Raw genomic sequence first — 7,664 nt, 5'->3', positions numbered from 1 at the left:
TAGTCACCTGAGACACCCCCACGGGGCCTCGCCCCGTGTCCCAGGGCTCCTCAGAACATGGCGACCTCACACTGAGGCTCAGGACTTCAAAGGCAAGGGCCCCAGCTCATAAAGTACCTATGGCTCCTTTCATGATCGTGCCTTGGAAGTCATGTGATGCGGCTTCTGCTGTGTTCTATTAGCTCGTAATCAAATCACAGCTGGCCTGGATTCAGGAGAGGAATTACATTCTGACGAGAGGGCTGCAAGGTTCTCATAGAGCATATCTGATGGCAGAGATCGCTGCAGCCACCTTTGGCAAATACGATCTGGCAAAGCTGGCCATTTCTTTACTTTCTCTGAGATTTGGTTTCCTCAGTCACAAGATGGTAGTAATAACTAACACTGTCATTTGGGTCAGCACATCTAATGTCTTGGGCACAGTGCCTGGCATGTGCTAGTATTAAAAGAGAGCAGAGGTGCCTGGGTGGCACAGTCGGTTAAGCGTCCGACTCTTGCTCTCAGCACAGGTCATGATCTCATAGCTGGTGAGTTTGAGCCCTGCATCAGGCTCTGCGCTGATGATGTGAAGCCTGCTTGGGATTTTCTCTCTCCTCTCTCTCAATGTAAATAAATAAACTTAAAAAGAATTTAAAAAAGAAAGAGAGAGAGCAGAGACAAGGTCTGTTCTTTCTCATGATTGTATCCAGATTGCCTCACCCGATGCCTGGTCTGTGAATGAATCTGAGAAGATTGTGCCATATTGGGGATCATCTGTCAGGGCCTTGGTTATATATTGCTATGTGACAAATCACCACAAAACTTAGTAGCTTAAAGCAATAGCCATGTTATTTGCTTGTGGTATTGTGGGTCAGAATTCAGGTTGGGCTCAGCTCAGTGGCGCTTCTCCTGGTCTCACCTGGGATCATACATGTCGCTGTTGACTAAGGTTGGCTCATCCAAGAAAGCTTTATTCACAGGGTTGTTAGGTAGAGGCGACGGTCGGCTGGAGAGCCGCAGTTCTCCTCCACGTGGCCTTTCCAGCAGGCTGCCTCAGGCCATTTGCATCATGGTCTCAGGCTTCCAACTGCAGCCCACAGAGCATGCCCGACTTCCTAAGTGCTTCTGAAACCTCTGCTCGTGTGTCATTTGCTAATTTCCCATCGGTCAGGGCAGGCAGGTCACATGGCCAAGCCTGGATTTAAGGGATGGAAAGATAAACACCACGTGTACTCGTGGGGCGGCCAAGTCGGATTGGGAAGTGCGGGGCAAGGAATAACTTTTACGGCCATGTTTGCAAACAGTCTGCCACCGTCAGAAGGAGGCTGGAGCCTCAGTCAGCATGAGAAGGCGGCAGGGAGAAGAGCAGAGCACATGTGACAGCTGATCTCCACATGGGGGACACTTGTGTCAGCAAGGAGACTCTGCTTCACCTTCTGCCTTAAACCTCAGGGAACCACATCATCTCACATGACAGGATGCACAAAGGCTGGCCACACTCCAGCTCGGCTCAAGTGGGAATTCAACAGGTCATCGGTCCCAGGTCCTGTGCACATACTCCCTGCCGTCCTCTGTGAGGGCTTTGCCTTTTAGGCTTGTAGTACAGTGGCTACAGCAGTTCCTGGAGTCACATCCAGGCACATGCAGAAGGAAAAGTGGAATCTTTCTCAGAAACAGCCCAGTAGTCTTCTCTTTATCGCTCCTTGGCCAGGGCTGAGCCAAGAGAGTGGGATTGATTACCATGGTTGGCCATATTCCTAGGGCTACCGAGACAAAGTGGTACATGCCTTGCAGCTTTAAAGCAGTGGAAATGTATTATCTCACAGGCCAGAAGTCTGAAGTCAAGATAGCAGCAGGGCTGTGTTCCCTTTGGACTGTAGAGGAATCCTTCCTTGCTTCTTCCTGGCTTCTGGTGGTTTGCCTGACATCCTTGGCATTCCTTGGCCTATAGATGCATCATTTCAAACCTCTGTCTTCATGTGGCCTTCTCCCTGTGTCCCTTCATATCATTTCCCTCTGTGCATGTCTCTTCAAATTTCCCCCTTTTTATAAGGACACCAGTCACACTGTATTAAGATCTACCTTAATGACCTCATTTTAGGTTGATGATCTCTGTAACGACCCAATTTCCAAAGAGGTCCCATTCTAAGATAGTATAGGTTAGGACATCAACACATCTTTTTCACAGACTATGACCCATAACGTGGGCTTAGAAGACGAATCATCTGAAGTGGAAATGAGATTTGGAGTGAATCACAATGAACCCCCCCCCCCCCGGCCTTCACGTCAATGAGTGAGTGAACGAATAAACATGATATAAAGGGCTTCACGTGCAGTCACGTGATAGCTTCATGGTGAGGCTCGGAGCATAATTTTAGCCATAGAACTCATTGAGGATATTTGGGCACTTGTGCCTTCTGCTTATGACAGATTGTTGATCACAGTTGTGATTTATCTCTGGCTGCGTCTTTAGTCAGGAATGTTACCCCTTACGGAGACCAAATGCTGTTCCTCTGAGAGATTTTGACAAACCACATTATGACATGGTTTCCAGGAATGCATCATGGTGGAAAAGTCCAGCTTGCTTATACTCAGCAAGCACCCAGAAGCACACCCTTGTACACACAAGCCCTTGTCACCAGGGCAACTGCAGGACAGCAGCCTGGTGCCTAGCAACATGGCCTCCCTCATGCCCAACTTCAGGGGAGGGGGAGGGGAGGTCGGGAGTGGGGAGAGGGCTCCGGGGAGCTCCCCCCCTTTAAGGCAGCTCTCTTTGGGTAGGACAGTTGGGTTTCACTGGAGGAGGGGAGGGCACTCCTGGAGACCTTGCTCACAAAGTGTCCTGAAGTGGCTTTGTCGTTTTAGGATACGTTTAGGTCTACCCTCCCCCCAGACATACCACACACTGCTTAGACGTCAAACTTAAAATTTCCACCCACCATTGAAAGTCCCAAGTATTACATAATGCAGATTAGAGGTCTGGTAGGGTAGGTGCTGAGTTGCGTAATTACCTGTGTTCTTCAGAGGAGGTAGGGGGTCCATGCGGAGTTGAGACTCCTGAGTGCCCTGGGAGGGCCCAGAGTTGAGACGAAAACTCTCCCCCTCATAGTCTGTTAATTAGAAACTCAGCCCAGTAATTCCTTTAAAAATATGCATCTATCTCCACAGAGAACTAGCAGTCAGTCACTTCTCATGGTTCTTCCCCCACCCCCGCCTTTTTTCCCCTTTAAGGAGGACTGGGTTTTCTTTGACTAGTAGAAAGTGAGAGCAATGAAAACAAAGAAATCAGTTTGCAGCTTGGATGCTTTGAGGAAGTCAGACCCCTGTGGAAGTGGGTGTCTGGGGGCTGCTAAGTGGTAGAGCAGAGAAGTTCAGAAAAGGAAGGAGAAAGATGTCGGAAGCCATTGTACTTCTGCCCAGAGCAGGGATGCAGGAGGCCCTCTGCCCTTCTGCCCATGGTTGCCCTTGCCAGCTAGGAAAGAGTGAATTCTTTTCCTCCATTAGCAGCACCTTCCCCTGGACTTGTGTCCTTGCCTAGGTAACGGGGTCACCATCCACTCAGGCACCCAGGCTACCCTGGATGCCTCCCTTGTCCTAGTTTCTCCTGTCAATGGGTCATGGCTCTTTTACGTCCTCAATATTGCTCGAATTTTTTCTTCCTCCCTATCTCCATGATCCATGTTAGTTCAGACCCTTGTACTCTCTTCCTGTCCCTCTGCCTCTAATTCACCCTCTGCTCTGCCCAAGATGGTCTGTTGAACTACTCATTTCATCACACCACTCTTGTGCAGTACATTTGTTCTTTACCCTTGCAAATCTACTCTGTCCTGCTCTTGGTCCTGGGGGCTGACCTGTATGGACATGACAATGGCCTCCCTTGGCTTCTGGCTTCTGGTTGGTTTTGACGAATGGGGAGTACCAGTAAGAGGTCAAAAGGGGAGGACATTGAGGCTGAGGGTTTGCACCCTGGCCCCCTCACTGTGGAGTCACCCCAACCAAAGGCTACAACCCCTTTCAAGGTAACATTTGCGTGACTCTCTAAGCAACGGCACCTTCCCCTCATCCCTTCCCACAGCCCTACAGATGCTGCTTGCTCCAGGCCTAGCATTGTACTTTGTGGTTTTACTCCATGCTGCCCAAACCTTAGTAAATAACACCTTCACTTAACACTCCTCAAATTATCCTCACTTGAGTGTGTCATCTCTTTCTGCTGGGTCCCTGGATGTTTCCATTCTCCTACTTAATAACCCACAAAGTTTTCCCTCAGCCTTTAAGATGAAGTCTAGGGGCGCCTGGGTGACTCAGTCGGTTAAGCGGCCGACTTCGGCTCAGGTCATGATCTTGCAGTTTGTGAGTTTGATCCCTGCATCAGGCTCTGTGCTGACAGCTCAGAGCCTGGAGCCTGTTTCAGATTCTATGTCTCCCTCTCTCTCTCTGCCTCTCCCCTGCTCATGCTCTCTCATAAATAAACAAACATAAAAAACTTTTTTTAATAAAATAAAATGAAGTCTAAATTGATGATCTTAGGATTCAATCTCCTTTATCATCCAGCCCCCACTTACCTTTCCAACCTGTTCCCGACATTGGCCTTCACTTACTCTAAAATCTAACGTCAAGGAGGCTGTGGCATTTAGTCTCAGACATTTGCACCTCTGTGCAAGCTATTTGTTACGCCTGAGCTGCCTCTCTTTCTCAACCTCAGGAAAACTTGACTAATTTTTAAAGCCCAATACAAAGATGTTACAGGTATGCCTGGTAAACTGTCAGTAATTATATGATATGAATAAATGAGAATTTTTGAGAACCTCACACTTTCTTCCAATGTCATGCAAAGGCGTATCATATGACTTAATGCTTATGAAAAAGGATTTCATGCTAACATACCCCCAGGCACTGTATGGTCCTCTTCGCTAGGTTTTGGGGACAAGTAGCAAGGGGGAAAGATGGGGGCTTCCAAGTATAAATCAGCTCAAGATTGTATAACCCTGATCAAAGCTTAGGAGGAAAATGACATCTTTCCCAATAGCCTGTCTCTCATGATCCCTGGATGAATCACCATGGAAAAAATAGAAGTTGTTCTAGGGTGCCAGACATATAATCAGTAGAAAAATTTTTCCCTTCAGTGTGTTCTCATTCAGTAAATATTCCCCTGTGTGAGATCCCTCAGGAGGGGTGCCTTGGTAGGAATGAGGCACGAGTGGGGAGAGGAGGGTCAGTGTAGCCCTGCCCATGGGGGAGGCTACCTGGAACCCGGGCAGGGGGACGGCCGGAAAGGGAGCCAGTCATTAAGGTGGGACAGCTAACAGAGCAATTCTCCACTCCTCCTTTACTCTGGGTCTGATGAAGAAACAATTTTCTGGAAAGTACATAAGAATCTGACTAGTGGGTCCCTGTAGAAAGGGGGAGCTAAAGAGGATTTTGTGTTTTTCATTTTATACCTCTCAGAATAAATAGCATGCAGAGGTGTTATTTTTGAAAAATGCCAAGGAGCTTATCAGTGGGATTTGGGGCCAATTGGTTTTTACTCTTTTTTTTTTTTTCCCCTGTGTTTAAAAACAAGTAGAGGCACCTGGGTGGCTCAGCTAGTAGAGCGTCCAGCTCTTGGTTTCAGCTTAGGTCATGATCTCATCGTGGTTTGTGGGTTTGAGCCCCATGTGGGCTCTGTGCTGACAATGCAGAGCCTGCTTGGGATTCTCAATCTCTCTCTTTCTCTCTCTCTCTCTCTCTGTGTTCCCCCAATAAATAAATTAATTAAAAAAACAAGTAAATCAATGCAGTTACTGTACCTCTAAGATTTTCAAGACAGTCCTGAGTTCAGATATTCTCTCCTTTTGATCTCACACATCAGAGAAAGACCCCAGAAATGCTGACCATGAGTTGGAGCCCAAGAGTCCTCACCTACCTGGAAGTAGTGCCAAATCTTAACTCAGACCCTGGCTCCCAATTTCTAGTATAGAAAACACATTCAACATTGTTCTGTCTAGTACGGACATTCACTTTTTCTTTTCCTGAGAGCGCCCTTCCAGATGCTCAGCACAGATTAATTTTTTTCAGGAATCTGAGGGCTCAAACGTGCCTCTGCAGGGTTGTGTGACCATGCCGGTCCCCAAGCTTTAGTGGTTTGCTAGGCACTAGGAACATTCTGGGGACACCCACGTATCCAGACACAGGGCATTGCTCCCCAATTCCCCATTATAGACCCTGCTGAGACCTGACCTCTGTAAGGTTTGCTGGGATATATTCCTCTTCTAGAATCTTATCTTTTCTGTGGAGCTTTATCTTACTCTCCTTGACTAAGCTCCTCTTGAAGGCAGGCCTGTCATTATATTTTGTTACAAGCCAATAAATTCTCCTATTTGTTTAAGAGTATTCAAATGGGTGTCTGCTAAAATACAGACTCATAGGTGATACACTATGCTGAACCTGGTCCTGCCTCTGCCCCAGGTTTCTGGGCCTAGTGAGGGCCCCAATATCTCCTAGTCACTGCTCATCAGGTCCCAGATGTGACAGTGCTATCCTGCCACCAGCCCTGTTAAGGACCCCACTTTGTATCATCTCTTCTGACTCCCTGTCTGATGGCCGGGGTCTCACTACCCTTGGACTGACCTTCAGATGACTACCATCTTTGACCAGATTAGTCTGGCAGCCACAGCAGAGTGAGCCTGAGGTGGGAGAGTAGTGGGTTCACTACGGGGAGCTCCAGTCACAGAGGTTGGAACAGTGGGGCAGGGGCTGACAGGCCCCCCGCTAGCGGCATAAGGAAAGAAAAAAAGGAACACTCAGATTGACTCATCAACCAAAGTTCTTCCTCCTGAAGCATCTTTGTGGGACCAGCAATTCTGGACCTGTGGTCTCCCTCCCATCAGCATCACTGCTACAATTGTGCAAGAGAGAGGGAAAGAGGAGGCACAACCATTGGCTATGACTTCATAAAGGGGTGATGTGCACACCCTGTGACCTAACAATTCCACTTCTAGACATAAACCCTGGAGAAATGCACACATACTTGTACAAGGATACACATACCTCGAATGTTCATGGCGGCATTTCATACAGTAGTCCAGACCTAGAAACAACCCAAATATTCATTGACAGCAGTATCAACAAATAAATATGGCATATCTCTGCGACAGAACACGATACAGCCGGGAAAATGAACGCACTATAGCTACACGCAATAACATGGATGAATCTGGTAAACAAAACCGAATAAAAGAAGCCAGACACCCAAAAACTTAACCATGAGTCTATTCACATACAGCTCAAAACTAACAAAACTATTTTTTTGGGAGGCAATCTCAGGTGGTGTAATTAAAGAGACAACAAAGTAGATGCCCTAAAAGCCTAATGGAGGGGAGCGTCTGATCAGATGAAGGGATATGCAGAAGGCTTCACAGTGCTGGCAATGTTGCCTTTTTGATGGGAGTGGTGAGTGCACAGGGGATTGCTTTGTACTCGTTAGACTGTAAAAGGACCTCTGCACTTTTCTGGAGGGGTGCAATTAAAAAATGAAAGCTGGAAAGGGCTTCGTTCTAAGCAGCTTAGATGAGGTTCTCACTTGCTGATATTCTCTGCTTCAGAGGCTGCCATCACGGTCCCAGAAGAGGGACCTCCTCACCCTGCTCCTGGACCATCTACGCCCCTGGAAGTAAGTCCCAAGGCCTCCAGCTCTGGCCGAAGCAATC

General features: G+C 47.7%; 1 long non-coding RNA gene across 2 annotated transcripts; it reads right to left on the bottom strand.

The window, feature by feature from the left end:
• Positions 1–845: 845 nt before the first annotated feature.
• LOC115272139 lies at positions 846–6,800 on the bottom strand. 2 transcript variants are annotated; one of them, XR_003900268.1, is made up of 4 exons: positions 6,586–6,800; positions 5,766–5,881; positions 2,991–3,089; positions 846–1,174 (listed from the first exon to the last, which is right to left on the bottom strand). It is a non-coding gene; the product is annotated as an uncharacterized LOC115272139 (long non-coding RNA). The 2 variants fall into 2 exon arrangements; XR_003900267.1 differs by having other exon boundaries at positions 5,766–5,926; positions 6,586–6,622.
• Positions 6,801–7,664: the final 864 nt, after the last annotated feature.

The sequence above is a fragment of the Suricata suricatta genome, chromosome 11, assembly GCF_006229205.1.
Source record: "Suricata suricatta isolate VVHF042 chromosome 11, meerkat_22Aug2017_6uvM2_HiC, whole genome shotgun sequence".
Taxonomy (NCBI): domain Eukaryota; kingdom Metazoa; phylum Chordata; class Mammalia; order Carnivora; family Herpestidae; genus Suricata; species Suricata suricatta.
This window is presented reverse-complemented; position numbering and strand designations above follow the sequence as displayed.